Here is a 20,961-nt window from a genome sequence, read left to right as displayed (position 1 = left end):
ATGAAGCCTTGGCAGCCATGATGCGTTTCGAACCAACAAGGGTCTTGATCACATGACACGCTTACCGGGAGGTAGGTTCCTTTTTAAACCATGTTTATACATTTATTTACTTGATTTACGTAAAGTGCCAGATGCCATAAGGTAAAAGTATGGACATAAACAACAGATTTTATGGTACGTAATAGGCCTGGTAACAGGTTAAAAATACATGTAATAATATAGGTATGAATACTGTAACAAATATGTGTTATTGAAACCTATACACCAATAGTCTAAAAGAGGCCAAAAAATCAATACAGTACTGTTTGGATGTTAAAAACCATTTACAAACCCAATTGGTTGTAAAAAATGAATATCATGGCAAGTAATGCCAGTTGCGGACGATATAGATATATATATATATATATATATATATAGCAGTCGCCAATAGGTAGCTATAGTTAGAAGATGCTGAGATCTGATTGGCTGAGAATACTTTAAACCAGTGAGGAGTGGCTACCATCTTGCCCTGGGGACTGACACCACCCCAGGGCAACTGTTAAATTAATGAAGGGAGGGCTTTGCAGCCTCCCACAGCCCCCGGGACTGCCACCTCCTGGGGCTAAAATATGAGATTAATGTGGGGGGATGTCAGGCACCCTGCAGCTCCGGGGATCAGAGGGCTAAATATGCCATTAATACAGGAGTACCACAGGCCTCCTATAGCCCTGGGGACCACCACCTCCCTGGTGCTAAAATGAAATGAAAGTGGGGGGACCATGGGACCCCCCTGTAGCCTCAGGGGCAACCACCTCCTGTAGCTGTGTCATGCAATAGAGGGGGCTGTGTGCCCCCCTCCTGGAGCCATAAATGGCCCTGGGGAGTGCCACTGCACAATGTGTGGGCCCACCCACGGGACAGAGCTGTTTGCAATGGCTTGGCAGGAGCATTAGCGCTCCCGCCAAGCCATAGCAAACTGTGCTCCACTTTTAGAAAGCAAGATCATTAAGAATGCTCTCGATTGCTGAAAGCGGTGCACTGTTGCTGTTGCAGCGAGTGGGCTGCATGCATGAAATTCAGCAGTAAATAACTGTGAACACATATATAGACTTATTTTGCATAAACTTTGAGTCTAGCTGTTTAGTAAGATATTACTTAACTTTACCCTTTGCATTCATTTGTTTAAAAAACAACAACAAAAATAAATTATCATTTTTCGCGGTGATACCGGAGGTTGTGATCTCGTCGGCAGTCACGAATACAGTGTGACTAAGTGTAATATACAAGGATTCCAGAACTTTCCATCACAGAAATTCGAGGAAAATGTGTTTTGTTTGACAAAGTTTGAAGTTTGCAACGGATTCTGGGTAACAGAACCTGGAGAGAGCTGCACAAGTCACCTCATCCTGGATTTCCCAGGGTGACTAGCTTTAAAAAATGTACAGGTTTGCTAGATTTCCTTAGGTGCCGGCTGAGTTAGGGTTCAAAATCAAATACTAGGCACATTGAGAAAAAAGGGTCAGATTTCACTTGAAAAATGTGGTGTGTCCACACTAGGCCTACCCACAAAAGTGAGGTATTATTTTTATCAAGAGACTTGGAAAAATGCTGGGTTTGTGGTCTCCCTCACATTCCAAAACCTTCCATTCCAGAAATGTAAGGAAAATATTGATTTGTTTTACAAAGTTTGAGGTTTGCAAGGGATTCTGGGGAGCAGAAGCTAGTGGGAGTCACACATGTCACCCCATTGTGGATTTCTGTGGTTGTTTAGTTTTAAAAAATATACAGGTTTGCTGGGATTCCCTAGGTGCCAGCTGAATTACAGTCCACAATCCACAGCTAGGCACATTACGAAAAAAGGGTTAGTTTTCACTGGAAAAATGTGATGTGTCCATGTTGCATTTTGGTCCATTTTTTGTTGCGGGCATTAGGCCTACCCACACAAGTGAGGTACCATTTTTATTAGGACACTTGAGGAAATTCTGGGTTTGTGCAAGTTTGTGGCTCCCTGCAGATTCCAGAACCTTCCATTACAGAAATGTGAGGAAAATTAGTTTTTTTTTTTTTTTTTTTAAATTTTGAGGTTGGCAAGGGATTCTGGGCAATAGAACCTGGTGAAACCCACACAAGTCCCCACATTCTGGATTTCCGTGGGAGTCTGGTTTTCAAAAATGTACAGATTTGCTAGGTTTCTCTGGGTGCCGGATGAGCTTGGTTCCAAAATCCACAGCTATGCACATTGCGAAAAAAGGGTCAGTTTTCACTGGAAAATGTGATGTGTAAATGTTGATTTTGGGCTGGGTCCTGTCACTGACACTAGGCCTACCCAAAAAAGTGAGGTACCTTTTTTATCAGGAGAGTCGAGGAAATGCTGGGTGAATGGACGTTTGTACCTTCCCAAGATTCCAGACCTTTCCATCACAGAAATGTGAGTAAAATGTGTTTCTTTTAACAAAGTTTGAAGTTGCAAGGGAATTCATGGTAAGAGAATCGAGAGAGAGCTACACAAGTCACCCCATCCTGGATCCCTCCGGGTTCCTAGTTTTAAAAAATGTACAGGTTTTGCTAGGTTTCCCTAGGTGCCGGCTGAGCTAGGGTCGAAAATCAACAGCCAGGCAAAATCAGTTTTTCTGGAAAAATTTCATGTGCACATGTTACGTTTTGGGCCATTTCTTGTGGCGGGCACAAGGCCTGCCCACACATGTGAGGTACCATTTTTATCAGGAGACTTGAGGAAATTCTGGGATTGTGGACGTTTGTGGCACTCTGCAGATTCCAGAACCTTCCATTACAGAAATGTGAGGAAATTGTGTTTTGTTTGACAAAGTTTGAAGTTTGCAATGGATTCTGGGCAACAGAACCTGGAGAGAGCTACACAAGTCACCGCATCCTAGTTTTGCCTGTGTGTCTAGTTTAAAAAAAATTACAGGTTTGCTAGGTTTCCACTGGTGCCGGCTTTGCTAGGGTCCAAAATCCAATGCTAGTCGCATTGCGAAGAAAGAGTCAGTTTTCATTGGAAAAATTTGCTGTGTCCACATTGCGTTTTGAACCATTTCTTGTCATGGACACTAGGCCTACCCACACAAGTGTGGTACCATTTGTATCGGGAGACTCAGGGAAATGCTGGGTGGGTGAAAGTTTGTGGCTCCCCAAAGATTCCAGAACCTTCCATCCCAGAAATATTTACAAAGTTTAAGGTTTGTAAGGGATTCTGGGTAACAAAACCTGGCGAAAGCTACACAAGCCACAGCATCCTAGTTTCCCTCAGGTGTCTAGTTTACATTTTTACAGGTTTTCTAGGTTTTCCTAGGTGCAGCTGAGCTAGGGTCCAAAATCAACCGATAGGCACAGGGCAAAAAAAGTGTCAGTTTTCACTTGAAAAATGTGGTGTCCATGTTGCATTTTGGGACGTTTCCTGTCATAAGCACTACTCCTACCCACACAAGTGAGGTACAATTTGTATCGGGAGACGTTGGGAAACAGTGGGTGTATGGAAGTTTGTGACTCCCTGAAGATTTCAGAACTTTCCATCACAGAAATGTGAGAAAAATGTGTTTTGTTTGACTAAGTTTTAAGTTTGCAAGGGATTCTGGGTAAAAGAACCTGGAGAGAGCTACACAAGTAACCCTATCCTGATTTCCCCAGGGTGTCTAGCTTTAAAAAACTTACAAAGTTGCTTAGGTCATGGCTGAGCTTGGGTCCAAAATCAACTGCTAGACACATTGGGAAAAAAGGGCAAATTTCACTTGAAACATGCGATTTTCTTGTCCCGGGCTTAAGGCCTACCCACACAAGTGAGGTACCATTTTTATAAAAAAAAAGATGTGGGAAAACACTGAGTGAGTGGAAGTTTGTGGATCCCCACAGATTCCAGAATATTTCATCCCAGAAATGTGAGGAAAATGTGTTTTTTTGTGCAAAGTTTGAGGTATGCAAGGGATTCTAGGCAAAAGAACCTGGTGAGAGCCACACAAGTCACCCCATCCTGGATTCCTGTGGGTGTTTAGTTTAAAAAAATATACAAGTTTGTTGGATTCCCCTGCTGAGTTAGAGTTTAAAATCCACAGCTAGGTACATTGTGAAAAAGGTTCCGTTTTCACAGGAAGAATATGTGTCCACATTGCTTTTTGGGCCATTTCCTGATGCAGTCACTAGGTCTACCCACACAAGTGAGGTACCATTTTTATCTGGAGACTTGGAGGAATGCTAGGTGAGTGGCAGTTTGCGGCTCTTCTACTTTCCAGAACCTTCCATCGCAGAAATGTCATGTAAATGTATGTTTTTTATGTTCTAAGTTTAAGGTTTGCAAGGGATTCTGAGCAACATATGCAGGTGAGAGAAAATAAGTCACCCCATCCTGGATTCCCGTGGGTGTCTAGTTTAAAAAAATGTACAGGTTTTCTAGTTTCCCACATTGCTAAAAAGGGTCAGTTTTAACTGGAAAAATGTGATGTGTCCATGTTGTGTTTTGGTCTCTTTCCTGTTGCGGACACTAGGCCTACCCACGCAAGTGAGATACCATTTTTTGGGGGAGACTTAAGGAAATGCTGTGTGCATGAAATTTGTAGCTTCCCACAGATTCCAGAACCTTCCATCACAGAAATGCGAGGAAAATTTGCTTTTTTGTTTTTTTTACAAAGTTTGAGGTTTGCAAGGGATTCTGGGCAACAGAACCTGGTAAAAGCCAAACCAGTCACCACATCCTCGATTCCCTTGGGTGTCTAGTTTTTAGAAATGTACAGGTTTGCTCAGTTTGTATGGGAGCCAGGTGAGCTAGGTTAAAAAATTCACAGCTAGGCACATTGCGAAAAAAGGGTCAGTTTTCACTGGAAAAATGTGATGTGTCCATGTTGCATTTTGGGCTGTTTCCTTTCGCGGGCACTAGCACTACCCACACAAGTGAGGCACCATTTTTATCGGGAGACTTAAAGAAAATCTAGGTGTGTGAAAGTTTGCGGCTCCCAAGAGGTTCCACAATATTCCATTACAGAACAGTGAGAAAAATGTAATGTTTTTAAAAAAACATTTGAGGTCTGCATGGGATTTTGGTCAACAGAACCTGGTAAGAGCCACACAAGTCACCACATCTTGGATGCACCAGGGTGTCTAGTTTTTTAAAAAGGTACAAGTTATCTAGATTTCCCTAGGTGCCGGCTGAGCTAGGGTAAAAAATCCACAGCTAGGCACATTGCAAAAAAAGAGTCAGATTTCACTGGGAAAAATGTGATGAGTCAACGTTGCATTTTGGGCTGTTTCCTTTATAGGCGCTTGGCCTACCCACAGAAGTGAGGTGCCATTTTTATTGGGAGCCGTGGGGAAATGCTGGGTGTGTGAATGTTTATGACTACCCGAGGATTGCAGATCTTTCTGTCACAGAATTGTTTTGTTTGTCAAAGTTTGAAGTTTACAAGGGATTCTGGGCAACAGAACCTGGAGAGAGCTACACAAGTCACCCCATCCTGGATTCCACAATGTGTGCAGTTTAAAAAAGTGTACATGTTTGCTAGGTTTCCTTAGGTGCCGGTTGAGCTAGGGTCCAAAATCAACCACTAGGCATATTGCAACAAAGGGTCAGATTTCACATGTCCATGTTGCATTTAGGGCCATTTCTTGTCAAAGGCACTAGGCCTGCCCACACAAGTGAGGTACCATTTTTATCAAGAGACTTGAGGAAATGCTGAGTGGGTGGAAGTTTGTGGCTCCTCACAGATTCCAAAACCTTTCATCCCAGAATTGTGAGGAAAATGTGTTTTATTTTTCAAAGTTTGAGGTTTGTAAGGGATTCTGGGAAACAGAACCTGATGAGAGGCACACAAGTCACCCCATCCTGGATTTCCATCGATGTCTAGAGTTGAAACATTTACAGGTTTGCTAGTTTTCCCTCAGTACTGGCAGAGGTAGGGTTTAAAATCTACAGCTAGGCACAATGCAACAAAAGTGTCAGTTTTCACTGGAAAAATGTGATGTGTCCACGTTGCATTTTTGGGTTGTTTCCTGTCACGGGCACCAGGACTACCCACACAAGTGAGTTACCATTTTTATCAGGTGGCTTGGGGGAAGGGTGGGTGGGTGGAAGTTTGTGGCTCCTCACAGATTCCAAAACCTTTCATCCCAGAATTGTGAGGAAAATGTGTTTTATTTTTCAAAGTTTGAGGTTTGTAAGGGATTCTGGGAAACAGAACCTGATGAGAGGCACACAAGTCACCCCATCCTGGATTTCCGTCGATGTCTAGAGTTGAAACATTTACAGGTTTGCTAGTTTTCCCTCAGTACTGGCAGAGGTAGGGTTTAAAATCTACAGCTAGGCACAATGCAACAAAAGTGTCAGTTTTCACTGGAAAAATGTGATGTGTCCACGTTGCATTTTTGGGTTGTTTCCTGTCACGGGCACCAGGACTACCCACACAAGTGAGGTACCATTTTTATCAGGTGGCTTGGGGGAAGGGTGGGTGGGTGGAAGTTTCTGGTCGCCACAAATTCCAGTACTTTACATCACAGAAATGTGAGGAACATTTAATTATTTTTACAAAGTTTCAGGTTTGCTAGGTATTCTGGGTCACAGAACCTGGTTAAAGTCACACAAGTCACCCCATCCTGGATTTGTCTGGGTGTCTAGTTTTAAAATGTACAGGTTTGCTAGGTTCTATAGGTGCCGACAGAGCTAGGGTCCAAAATCCACAGCTAGGCACATTGCACCAAAAAGGTCAGTTTTTAGTGGACGAATGTGTTGTGTCCATTTGCATTTTAGGCCATTTCCTGTCACAGGCACCAGGCCTACCCACACAAGTACCATTTGTATTGGGGGACTTAAGGGAATACGGAATAGTAGAACAAGTTTAATTACCAATTGATTTTATGTGGAATTCTGCCTTCTAAATGTAAGACGGTGTGTAAAAAAAGAAAAGATTTGGAAATTTCACATGCTAGTATGGGTGCCCACAAATTCGGGGATGTGCAAATAACCACTGCTTCTAAACTAAATATATGTTCTTCCTATTTCAAAAATACTTGATTCCTTGATACCTTTTTTCACTCTGTAAATTTTACCAAATGAATTGTGGTAAACCCAGTGCACAATGAAAAACCATTGCAAGGTGCAGCTCAGTTATTGGCTCTGGGTACCTCGGGTATTTGGTAATACATAATGCACACAAAAAAATACATCAAAGCAGTATCGATACTAAATGTAGCCAATATCAAAACATAATATCACAGATAAAATAAGTAAACAAGGAGCACATGGATATATATAACGAATAAATACCGAATAAAGAAGGGGGAAATATCAAGCCTTAATTAATATCAGACATATACTTATTGGACCCCACCCACCTATTTACACCGCCTTGGATATCCTGACATTCCAAAAATGTATCTAAAGCCAAGACCCCATATTGCATTGCATTTAGCGACTGAGCGGTTGCCTCTTGACTTAGCCAATGCCTGTTCCATGTCATACGTCTGTCGAACAAGAAGCCACCAATCCATCATATTTGGAGGCTTTGGCAATATCCATTCTCGGGCAATAATCAGCCTTGCTGAAACTAACAAGATAGTTAATAGACCATTATTTTTAAATACAGTATTACTACACCCCATCATAATTTCCCCTACTGTCAGGGATATTGCTAGCCCCAATTTCTGATGAAGGACATTCTGAACATCCTGCCAAAATGTTTTAAGCTCTGAGCATGTTACAAACATATGTTTGATATCTACCATGTGCATATCACATCTTGGGCACTTCATCCTATCCGTAAATATATTATTAGCCGCCCACTTGGCTATCCTCTCTGGCGTATAATATAGGAGACATATTGTTCGATGTTGTTGCAACCTCAAATTAGTAGAGTGCACCACCTCTTTTATAGTACTCAATTGTATTGTATCGTATTGTATGGCACACTTGTATAGCGCTAACTGTCACCCTACGGGTATCCTGGCGCTTTAAGACCTAGACTGGTGAAATCGACAGAAACGGGCCTGACTATTAGCGGGAAGCATTACTCTCATTCCTGGCAAATAACCAGGTCTTCAGACTTTTTCTGAAGCCTAGCAGAGAGTTCGCTTGTCTGATGCTCTGGGGTAGCTCATTCCAGAGGCGTGAAGCTGCTGTACCAAAGGCCCTACCTCCCATCCTGGATTTCTTAAATCTGGTAGTTGTTGCCAGATTTGCACTAGAAGAGCGTAGATGTCTAGTAGGCTTGTACCAGATGAATCTCTCTTGCATAGATACCGGACCTGTACTATGCAGTGCTCTGTATACCATACCTAACGATTTAAAGCTAATTCTGTCCCTAATGGGCAGCCAGTGGAGGTTTCTCAGAGCCAAGGTGGAAGAGGAGCTGCGCTGCCTACTGAGTGCCAGTTTAGCTGCTGTGGACTGGATTCTTTGCAGCCCCTGCAGGATGTATTGAGGGGCACTCAAATACAAAGAGTTGCAGTAGTCCAGTCTGCTCAAAATTATGCTCCTCACCACCAGAGGTCTAACCTCGCTGGGTAGGAGTGGTAAAATCTGCCGAAGTGCTTTTAGCAAGGCAAAGCACACACTGATTGTTTTATTAGTCTGTGACAGCATTTGAAGATCTTCATCCACCAAGACACCTAGGTTGCGCACTGTTTTAGCTGGCACCAGGGGGTCATCCTCCAGAGTGAGTCTAAATTCACACGGTAGGAGCTGTGACATTCTGGCTGCAGAGCAATATAACAGCTCAGTTTTCCTCCCATTGAGCTGCAGAGAATTTGCTTTAGGCCAGCCAGAAACCCGACGCATACATTCCTGGAAGGTGCGCAATAGACACCGCGTGCTTCCCTTCCAGGGAAAACACCAGTTGGGTGTCATCGGCGTAGTTGACAAGATCAATCCCATATGATTTTATGATGGGAATCAGAGAGTGTAAATATATATTAAAGAGGATGGGGCTTATTGCCGAGCCCTGAGGTACACCATGTCAAACCAGGCACTTAGGGGAAGCAAATGGTGCCATGGTTACAACCTGTTGTCTATGTGACAAGTACGATTGCATCCATTTCAAGGCGCGGCCTTTCACCCCCAGTCTCTCCATCCTTCCTATCAGCACTGCGTGGCAAACCGTGTCGAATGCGGCCGACATAGCCAGTAGTACCAACACCGAGGAGTCACCATTGTCGGCTCGCATTCGCAGCTTGTCCAACATGGTTGCCAAAGCGGTTTCCGTCCCATGACCTGGGCGGAACCCAAACTGATCCCTTTCCAGTAGATGGTTATCCTCGAGGTAACTTGACAGGGACTTGCTGACAGCCTTTTCCAGGATTTTTATAGGATAAGGCAGGAGAGATATAGGCCTAAAATTAGCTGGAATTGTTGGATCCAGAGAAGGTTTCTTTAACAGGGGAGTTACCACTGCCTGCTTCCATACTTCTGGGACTACTCCTTCCTCCAGAGATTGGCAACATATCAGTCGCATCCATGGGAATATATCAGGACCATACTCCTTCCAGATCCTGTGAGGAAGGGGATCTAGGGGGGACCCAGAGGACACAACCTGAGCGAGACTGTTAAAGAGCTCTTCAATGAGAGGTTGAAAACGCTCAATTGATGTTTCAGCCCAGGCTTCCTCATCCCACTGGCAATACCCAGATCGAGCCCCCCAACAATTTTGGCAATCTTTTCGTCAAAGAAAGTGGCAACTTCATCGCATAAATTCTGTGATGCCGGAACTTTATTGGCCAGACAAGCAGGGCTGGAGAGGTCTCTAATGGTATTAAAAAGAGCCTTCGTACCGTTAGGCGCTTGTAGAATGGAACTGGCATAGAAAAGTGATTTGGACCTGGTGATGGTCTGCTTATACTGGGCCTGCGCTAATTTCAGCGACTTCCTATCTGTTTCTAGGTATGATCTACACCACCTCCTCTCGGCCTGTCGGCAGGTGTTCGATAGTAATTTCAGTTCCTCGCTAAACCAAGGGGCTGAGGGTTTTCTCCTGTTCTTAATCCTTTTCATGGGGGCATGTCTATCTAGGATGTTGGTGATGTAGTTACAGTAGGTGTGGTAGTTCGTGTCCACTGAATCACCTGGAACAAAGAGAGTCTGGTTGGGGAATAGTGGATCTATTCTATCTTTTGGCAATTTAGCCCAGTCTCTTCCCCATCGGTAGGTCGTTTGGCAGTTATTGTTATTTGGGACCTTGGGTATGGTGATCCTGAAATGGATTAAGAAGTGGTCAGTCCAACTTTGGGGCAGTATATTGATCACTTCTGTCTCAGTCTGATTTGCAAACACGAGATCCAGCACGTGACCTCCCAGGTGGGTTGTTTGATCCTGTATTAGCTGGTGTAGACCAGAGTTCTCACATATTTGTTGCAGGTCTCGCAAGTGGCTCCCTAGGCTCCCGTTGCCCCATAAATTAAAATCTCCTGGGAGCAACATTCTGGAGTGTGTCAAGTTCAGAGCAGCGATGGTATCGAGTAATACCTGGTACTGAGTGTCCAGACCCGGGTGTCTATGGCACACCAAACCAGTCAGTATCCTTCCTTTTGGCTCTTGCAGGCTGAAACCCAATAGCTCGAACCCTGCAACTTCATTCACCTGAAAGGGTGCTAAGTTCCATCTCTCCTTGAATATTACCCCGACCCCCCCTCCTCTTCCGGAGGCCCTGGGTTTGTGGAATGTTTTATAGCCTTCTGGGCAGGCAATACCAAGCTCAACAAAGGAGTCCATACTGGCCCAGGTCTCTGTGATAAATAAAACATCCAGATCCATGACTTCTAGCAGACTAGATACCGCTTGATGATGTTTTACCAGGGATCTGCTGTTAATCAGACCGCACATTAAAACTACTTGATGCCCCCCTCCCCTCTTACCAATGCTAAACAATAGATCTTTAGAGTAGCATATCCTACCATTTTTCAAACGGGCAGCATTAATGGCGCTGGGCATGGCCAGTGCGCGGACGGGCACAGACGGGCTTGCCTTTGGCATGCCTCTGGCACGCCATCGGCATGCCCGCTGCGTGCTTGCATTGCCCCACCTAAACAGGGAGGTGATTAGCAAGCCGGCCAGCCACTAGACCGCTAATCAAGATGGCTCTAATAAGGTGAGCCTTACCTAATTCCCGCTAAAGTAGCAAGATGGAATGCAAAAGTTAATACAATGGAATACAATGCTTGCATTATAGTGCGAGCACCTACAGGTATCTCTAATATCTCACTCCACTGATTGGCCAGTTTTTCACAATCATCTACTTTAAAACTGCTCAGCCATTTATACACCTTGCTGATCATAGATTTTCCTACTTCGTCGTATATAAAATCCCAAACCTCAGACCCAATTGTGTTAGTCAACTTTAAATGCTTTGAAAAATATTCTCGGATCTGATAGTATTTTAGCAGCATATGATTAGGAAGTTTATTAATGAGCTTTAATCTCTCAAAAGAGATAATACCATTATAATCAAAAAGATCACCCAAACATCCTACTCCCAATCTATCCCAGTTTTTCCCCACCCCATTGTGAAATATGCTAGGTAATGCAGGATTAGAATACAGAGGGAATTTATCATGATAGGAGGATATATTACCTTTATGCAATATCGTCCGCCAAATAAATATGCTGTCCCGAACGGTCTTGAATTTAACCCTTTTAAAATAATTAGGATCCATTATTCTATACAGAAACATTCTACTTTCTTCTCCCAACATAAATGTATGAAAAAATAAGGTACTCGCAGGATTAATCAGACTACGAAAGCGGCCAAAAAAGGCTGACCAGAAATACATCTTAAAATCCGGTAGCTCCAAACCTCCTTGACCAAACGATAGCTTTAGTCGTTCTATCGCTCGCCTAGATTTCTTGTATCCCCATATAAAGCTACCAATCACCCCTTCTAATAGTTTGAAGAAGGAATTAGGAACCCGTAGTGGGATAGAACGAAAAAGATATAAAACCTTAGGCAGAATTTTCATTTTAATTATATTACTATGGCCTATAATGCCTATAGGTAGCTTATGCCAGTTTTTAAAAGATTTAACTTTACCTTTCAACAGCTTCATAATTCAAAGAATTTTTTTTCTCTATTTATGCTGATAGCCGCACCCCCAAATAAGTGACAACTGAGCAAACCCCCTGTATATGGTCTAACGGTTTATGATTAATTAATATTTGGGTCTTATTGATATTTAATTTATACCCTGATATCAGACCGAACCCGGCAGCCACCTCTGGTATTTCTCCTAATGCTCGCCCTGGGTCTGTCGAAAATACTGCCAAATCGTCCGCGTATGCAGTAACCTTTAAGGAGATTGTTCCATTGCTAAAAGCGCTAATTTGGGAATTATTTGATGAATGGCTCTATATATAGACCGAATAATAGGGGTGACAGAGGGCACCCCTGACGCGTACCACATGACACGGGAAATACAGATGACTGTAAACCTGAATATGCCTATTTAGCACTAGGCTTATCATATAGGGCTTGCACCTATTTCTTAAATCGACTCCCAATCCCAAACACGTCAATTACATCCCAGAGAAATTCCCAGCTCACTCGGTCAAACACTTTCTCAGCATCTAATAAAATCATGCAGAGTGGGGTAGGTGTTGTACTGGCCACATCGAAAGCTGTCAGTGCCGTATTTACATGGGTAGTTATATCTCTATTTTGAATAAACCCATGTTGTTGGGGAGAAACCAGGCTAGGCATCACCGGAGCAAGCCTATTTGACAGTATTTTTGCGACACTTTTTGCATCGGTATTAATAAGCGAAATCGTTCTATATGACCCACATTCCTCTGCTGGTTTATCTTTTTTTAAGAAAAAAACAATTTGAGTGATATTCCAGGAGTCAGGCATATGCCCGCTAACACTGATAGACCCTATCATCTGACTAAAAGGCAGCCTCAAATCATTATTTAAAGTTTTATAGAATTCTAATGGCACAGAATCTTCCCCCGCAGCCTTGCCCGATGGTAGAGCCCTAATTGCCATTTCAATCTCCTCCCAAAGTATCTCTGCATCCAGGAACTCAGCGATCTCCTCCCCTATTCTTGGCAGGGAGCATCCTTGAATATGATCAAGAATATCTGCCTTTCTTGGCTGTATCGTAGATGTATACAGTACTTGATAGTACTTCACAAATTGTTCTAAAATCTGCTGTGGATGCTCATAGAGCCTACCAGAAGGCCCCCTAATGGATGTAATATAGGCTTTTGCTCTATCGTCAGCTACTTTATAGGCCAGAATTTTCCCAATTTTTTCCCCATACTCATACTGTATCTGCCGGTATTTATTGTATTTGACCATACTCTTCTCTTTAAGGGCCATATGTAGGTAGCCTAACATTTACCGCTTCATAAATACCGAATTTTACCGATTCGGTATTTATGAATCGGTAAATGATATGTAGGTAATCTATCGGTAATATTTACCGATTCGGAATGGGTCGGTAATTTAGAATCGGTATTTACCGATTCGGTAATGATGCATACCTTCCCATTGATTCCTATGGGCCAGGAGGCCCATAGGAATCAATGGGAAGCCAGTTACCATTACCGAATCGGTAAATACCGAATCAGTAATGGGGGGAGCACAATCAAGGGTGGCAGGGTGTCACAGTGACACCCTGTTGCACCCCTGATTCCTGCATGTGTGCACATGTGGTGCACATACATGCCCTAAGGGCATGTATGTCTGCCACATGTCACTCTTAGTCCAGCAAAATATTGCTTTTTGCTATGTATTCGGTATTTAGCACCAGCATATATTTGGTGCTAAATACCGAATTATTTTCCCTACACTTCACTCATTTGAGTGTCACCTACATATCATTTCAGGATTCGGTATTTACCGAATCGGTAAAATTACCGAATCCTGAAATGTGCCCCCTACATAGCAAAAGCCTAAATACCGGTCGGTAACGGGATATTTACCGAAAATCGGCCGTTACCGACCGGTATTAGGCTTCCTACAACCTCACTCTAAGATTAATTACCTCAACCCCCAATTGTTCTGACTCGCCCGTCCCCTTCAAGACTGCCTCCGCATGTGAATCTTCTGCCCTGCGTATTGCAGAAGTTGTCTCTTTAAGTGCATCTCTATCAATTTTATTTTGATGCCAGATATACTGTTGAGTATGTCCCCTAATAACTGTTTTAAATGTATCCCACACTACAAAGGGAGTAGCTGACCCTGTATTCTCTTCAAAGAAGCTCTTAATTTGTTCCCGTGTTCTAGCTATGTATTCCACATCTGATAAAAGATATCTAGGGCATGAGAATGATCTAGGTTGCCTGTTCTCTTTATTAATTTTAAAAGTAAGAAGAATGGGATTGTGATCTGATGTTACTTTCGGACATATATCTAATTCTGTAGACCATAATATTTGTACAGATTTCCAAGCCATATCAATTCTCGAATATGATTTATGTGGGGCAGAGAAGTAAGTGTACCCTGGTATACTTGGGTGCATCGTTCTCCAAACATGACTAATAGGCTGTATTCGGCCCAGTTCCCACATTGCCCTACATGTCTTCCGCATCCTATGGAATGCTCCTCTCCTTGTAGTATCAATCCCATAGTCCATGATACAATTAAAATCACCCATCACCACCCATTCCCCCTCTCAATTCAACAGTTCCATATTTATATTATCCACCACTGAAGGATCATCGCTATTATGGCCATACACTCCACAAAACACATATTTCCTCTCATTTAACATAAGCTGTGAAATGGCCCAGCGCCCTCCCTTATCGGATATTGTCTTACAAACGGTTGCCCTAAGCCGTTTGTTCTTTAATATTGCAACCCCACGAATAGAAGCAAATGTATAGCTTTCCAGGATCCATTACTGCTTTCATACCTATTTTTACCACTAACTGGAAGAAGGTTGAATTCACAGAATATAGGAAAAATAGGTTATGTCCCACTAAAATACCAATATTGTGTTTAAAACTTTGGTTTTCGGAGAAAAGTCTGCCTGTTACTGAAAGCTGGAAAGATGGTGATTTTATCACTGCAAATCCTTTGTTTATACAATTTGCAAGGAAAAAACAGACGCTTTCTTCTGCAGCGCTATTTTCCTTTTTTGCCCAAAACAACCAAGGTGTATTTTGGCTAATTTTTGAATTCTCTCAAGGGGGATCCACAAGCCCTAAGTACCTTTAGAATCCCTAGGATATTGGTAAAAAGGACACAAAGTTGGCATGGATACCTTATATGGACAAAAAGTTACAGGAGCCTAAGCGAGAACTACCCCTAATAGCCAAAAAAAGGCTTAGCACAGGGGTGGGGCTGAGGGGGGGGTGGGTGAGGCCTAGCAGCGAAAGAGTTAAGTCCTATTTCAAATACACAGAAAAGAGGGAAGGTATACCTAGCCCACCTAGAGGAACCCAACCCAATGCCAATCTGGTGATAGAGACACCCCAGTTAACCTCCCTGTTTTAATCAAAATAGAATGCTCAAACCATTTTGCTGTCCTGGGGCCAGCTAAAGAAAAACAGCTCACAGATATTAGTTCTGAGGGGCCTGCACAAGACAGTGCCATGGAGAGAGAAGTTATGATTAAGCCGCAGTTGGACCGGCTAAGGGAGGAAATTAAGAGCCAACGTGAATTCAGGATTAGGCTAGATATAGCTCTAAGTAAAAAAACTAGATAACCTTGCAACATTAGTAGCTAATGCAAATTCCATAGGGATGGGTACTACTAACTTCCAAAACTTTATGGCAAATCCCCTGTCGCATGACATCAGTCACTGAAAAGATCTGAAGAGCACGCTGGGAGTTGACACCCTTAGTGGAACATCCCAGCTCTTTTGTAAATCAGCTGTAGTAGAGAATAAGCTATTTGCTAACACACATTGGATGAGGGTGCAAAAACCAACAATGCCAAGGAGAAATAGCCCTGCAGCTCAAGGGGGCAATCACAAAGGTTTGGAGACCCGCAATGCAATGGATAAACAACATGCCATTTACTTTATTAATCAAAGTAAAAAGAATTCCCTTGATCCTACAATTCCAATATCAATGTATAATAACTAACAACAAAAACATTGAATACTATATCCAAAATCTATATTTAAAGAGTACTTTATTTAGATTTTTTTTTTCTTTATTATTACAAAGCAAATAAAATCACATGTCATATCACAATGGTCCAAAGGTAAAATTTAAAACAAAGTTATTCTTATAAAACATCATACAGTACATATTAATAGAAAAAAATTGATTAACAAAAAATCACAATTATGACCAGCATAATAGTGACAGACACATATGTAAGACACGGCTTCTGTTCTTTACGGATGCACATCACACTAGACCAGGGGTCTTCAAACTGTGGGGCGCGACCCCCAAGGGGGCCGTGGAGCGATGCAAAGGGGGTCGCGCCTTCCCAGTCACACTTCTTCCCAGGCCCAAGGGCTTCAGCACCCCTTCTTCCGCCGTCTTGTGTCTCAGCCCCGGGCTGCTACAGTGCAACTCGAGCTGCTGTGGGCTGGGGGCAGTGTCTGGAGTCTTATCTCCGGCAAGTTTTTCACAGGTCTTTAAAGACCATTTGCATTTTTACATGCCTTTGTAAACTAGTTACAGAGGCTTAGTTATTTTCCTGGTTCCAGTACCCCCTGGGTCCCCACTCGGCCTATTCCTTGCATTTGTATTTTACATTTACTGCTGTAGTGTAAGAATGCATTTAATGAAACGTAATATAAAGTAGGGTTGCTAAAAGAAAAATGCCTGCCGTGTTTTGTTTAAAGAGCCTGTAAAGATCTCCTCTTCACACTAAATAGACTTATAAATAAAAAAGTATGTATGCATTCGTTATGTGACTTTGCAGTCTTTGTTCTCTTTAATTATCAGTATCATTGAGGCAGCCCTAGAACACAATTAAAAGTGCTTTCTATTTATATTTGCTCTTCGAAGTATGCACAGATAAGTGCTGAAAATACAGCTTTACGTAACTGCTTATTTTTGTACCGACTGGGCCATCAAAATAATCTGCTGACAACCCTAACCATAGGACTGTAAGTTTGTTGCACGATCAGCACATTATTTATTTCCTTCACCCTCGATCCCCGATTAATACCGCAATAGTTTAACTTAGATCTTAAACTCTACACCTTTGTCAATAACATGCTGAGTTACATCATGGGTCTGGGAATGCACCCTGCATTCAGACTCATTCCTCATTCTCGCCCTCCACTTTCACGCTCACCCTGCACTCACAGCGATCACAATGCACTCACACTGATCACCATGCACTCACACCATTCACCCGCTCACCCTGCACTCACAGTATTCACTCTGCACTCACAATGCAATTGCGCTGTTCACCCTATACCTCACCCTGCAGTCACACGAGTACACTACTCGTCATACACTCATGTGACACTTAACTCACCTGTCCCCCTCACTGCTCAATATGCAACTCACTCAAACAAGCCCATCAGTAATCATACATTCACTCATCCCATTCTGAACTTGCATCCGCACGTAAATTCATACGCCACCTTACTCACCACTCACCCTGCAGTCACTCCTCTTGCCCTACTCTCACACTGTTGCATCACTCACCAAGCACTCACATGGGCACTCTTGTCACCCACACAGTGCAGAGGGTTAATGTGCCTGCTACAAAGAATATGTACCATGCAGATCACAGAAATGAGTGTGAGTAAATTATGAGTAGCGCTACAAAAAAATTAAATGTTTGTCAGAAAGGTGCTATAGAGAGATGAGGTGCATTGTTGGTGAGTGGCAGTGAAGGAATTCATGGAGAAGGAGGAAACGGGGTGGGGCATCAAAAAAGAATGTTGCGCCGGGTGCGACCAGTGTAAGGACCAGCCCTGGCTGGGAGTGTTAGCCCCCCCGCTCCGAAGTTCTGGTCTAGTGACTCCCCTGCTTCTGCCTATTATTATTATTTACATTTGTAGTGCGCTACTGTTACCAAAAGATGTCCTGGGGCTAATTACCATCTGCTGCCTGAAGGCAAATGAGAAACACACAGAAGGAGAACCAGCCAAATGGGCTAACCTACAGAGCATAGAGAAAGGTTTTTATATCGTCCTAAATGATAATAGATTCTTGGTGGAGCGAAGCAAAGGAGGGTGCATGTTCCTTAACTGGGCGGCCTGCATCAAAACAGAGAGACAGACAACTCATGCCTTCTTGAATTAGGGAACAATAAGCAGAGTGGCACGTGCTGAGAGGCATACAGGTCTGACCCGTATGCTTGGTGAGGAGAGATGAGAGGATGAGAGAGGACAGCAAGGGACTGAGAGAATTTGACTGAAGAGGTCAGGGATGAGGAGAAATGTGGATTTCTGAAGAGAAGTGTGGACACGCAAGAAGTGAGTGTGAGCCAAAGAGGAGGGCTTCTGTTAGAACAAAGGGGAGATGTGAACGATGAATGGGGGGACTGGAGAGGTGTAAGATACAAATAGACAAACATTTGAATGGAGAGGAGGTGAATGAGAGGAGCTGAGGGGCACGGAAGGTGACCGGGCCAGAGAGGCCATGAGATAAATGCGAGAGACTGTTAGAGATGAGGGCAGTGAAAAGACAAAATGGCAAGAGGTGATTAAAGGTGAAGTGAGAGGTTGAATGGGGAGAGTTCAGAAGTTGTAAAAAGGGGTGAAAGAAAATGGCCTGAAAAGTGAGAGAGGGATCCGGTGTTAGGAGAGGAGAGAGGGATGGAAGGGAGGGGGTGAAAGGAAAGCTGCATGGGTAAACTGCTTAACTCTGCACAAAACCGCCAGGGTTTTAAGGGACCCCTGCTTCTCCCGGCCAGGGCCAGGTGAGCTTCTAATGTGGCAGCGCATATTCCTGCAGAGTGGAAGGCCCTTCACAAAGGTTGACTAGAAATCTTTCTGGTGATAATTGCTGTATTTTGGTTATAAACGGGTACTGATTGGGTGAAATCTTTCCTCAGTGTTACTGTGTGTAAAAAATGTCAAAATAATGAAGCAATGCTATCCCAAAATATGCAGCATCACATAACCTCATTTACATTTTCTTCCCACACAATTTAGTCAAGCCTGTCACGTAATTTGGTCCTTACCTGCCTCATAATTCCAGTAGCCCTGCCTACAGGTTTAGAAATGTTTGTCAGGAGGGGGTCCTTACGCCTCAAAATGTTGACAGGGGGGTCTCGGCATCCAAAAGTTTGAAGACCTCTGCACTAGACTCAAAGTCACAGCTCGTAATACATTGATTAAATCAGTATTTAACTTGTCTGTGTTGGTCCTTGAATTGTGCCTTCAACAGCGTTGACGCGTTTCGATGGCTTCAAATTAATCGTACCATCTTTTTCAAGACACAATAATTCTGTCTCCCTCCTATGTCAATCTTATTTCCTTATTCCTAAATAAAATCAATGTATATAATCATTGATCCAAATAATACATGTTGTTCCTTGTTACATTAATTTGTTATAATATATTCTTAAACTGCTTCTGGTTACCCCATTGTCTCTATACAGTGGTACACCCGAGCATGCCTCCCTCAAACCAACGGGAGTTTGAAAATAAAACTTTCCCATTTGGTATTAAGGTATCTGGCCTCTCATTTAGTTCATATATCGGGCAGCCTGCCTATTATGTTCTATCTTTTGCAAAGACATATAGTTTGTCTCTCTTCATATCTTCCACCATTTTGGACTGTATTCTTTTAAGTGTTGTTCGATCCATTGTCTCCTCTTATGTTGACTCATTGTTGTTACAGAGGCAGATCAAACACACGGAGCAAACAAGCGAGGCAGAGCAACATTTATCTACGGGAATCTCAATTCCTTTGCTATTATTGTAACCGTTACCATTACTCATCTAAGATATAAATAAGTCTATCTGTTTATTATATAAGCGTGACAGTTGCTCACCTTAATACACGATAAAATCAGTGCGTACTTGTGGTTTTATTCTCCCGCTTATTAAGCAAAATGATCCGTGGATCCTATGTCCTTATTTTTTTGTTTGTAAAATACTCCACCCCTCATAGATCTAAACGAAAAGAGAGGGGGTATACGTGGTCTCATTATCTGCAATAATACATAATGGTGCCCCATGTCAATTTCTATTTTTAAATCTAGCGACTGCTGTCCATTGTTCATTTACCTTTTTCCGTTTTTTTAAAAAACTACTTTCCGTATTGCGTTTCTGGGAATTATTTGTAAGCGTCCCCGCACCACGAGGCTTTAGTTCCTCCTCTTTTGCGGGGCTGATCTAACAATGAAAAACATATGAGCATATTTTAGAGGAAAAAAGGGGGGGCGATCCCACACTTATTGTATTTTCCCATTAGATATTGCAAATTCTACTTGGTTTCCTGCATATTCCACCTTACCTTTGTTTCAGCGATCTGTCATCGGGAATACAGGTGTCCGGATACTAGTCGTATCACTATCATCGTTCCCGACTCCCTATTTAAATTATGTCTACTGCATACTGATTGGTTTACCATCGTCACATGTTGCGGGTCTTTTTACCGTTTCTCTATACTGGTTTGTAATTGGTCCATTTAGTCACCTGGTCCGACCTATTTTTTTCTAACTTTATTGATACTACTGTACCTTGTGACTTCTTGACAGAGTTTTAGCTTATATATGACTCATCAATTGCCTATGTACTCACTATTATTCTCATAATCAACGTTAGTTATATTGAAGTGTTTGAGTACTTCCTTCGTGTGTCAACAACAAAGCACGCGAGAAAGAGTCTCCCAGGAGACACTTCCATCCGCTGTTTATCTAGTCTCTTCTACGGACTTATTGATACTACTGTGCCTTGTGACTGCTTGACAGAGTTCTAACTTATATATGGCTCGTCAATTGCCTATGAACTCACTATTCTCATAATCAACGTTAATTCTATTGAAATGTTTGAGTACTTCCTTCATGTGTAAACAACGAAGCACGTGAGAAAGAGTCTCCCAGGAGACGCTTCCATTCGCTGTTTCTCGAGTCACTATTGTGGACTTGTGCTGACTCTGCCACACAGGTCGATCTCTTAACTGA

Source organism: Triturus cristatus, chromosome 8 (assembly GCF_964204655.1).
Source record: "Triturus cristatus chromosome 8, aTriCri1.1, whole genome shotgun sequence".
Classification (NCBI taxonomy): domain Eukaryota; kingdom Metazoa; phylum Chordata; class Amphibia; order Caudata; family Salamandridae; genus Triturus; species Triturus cristatus.
The sequence above is the reverse complement of the archived record's forward strand: the minus strand, read 5'-3'. Positions refer to the sequence as shown.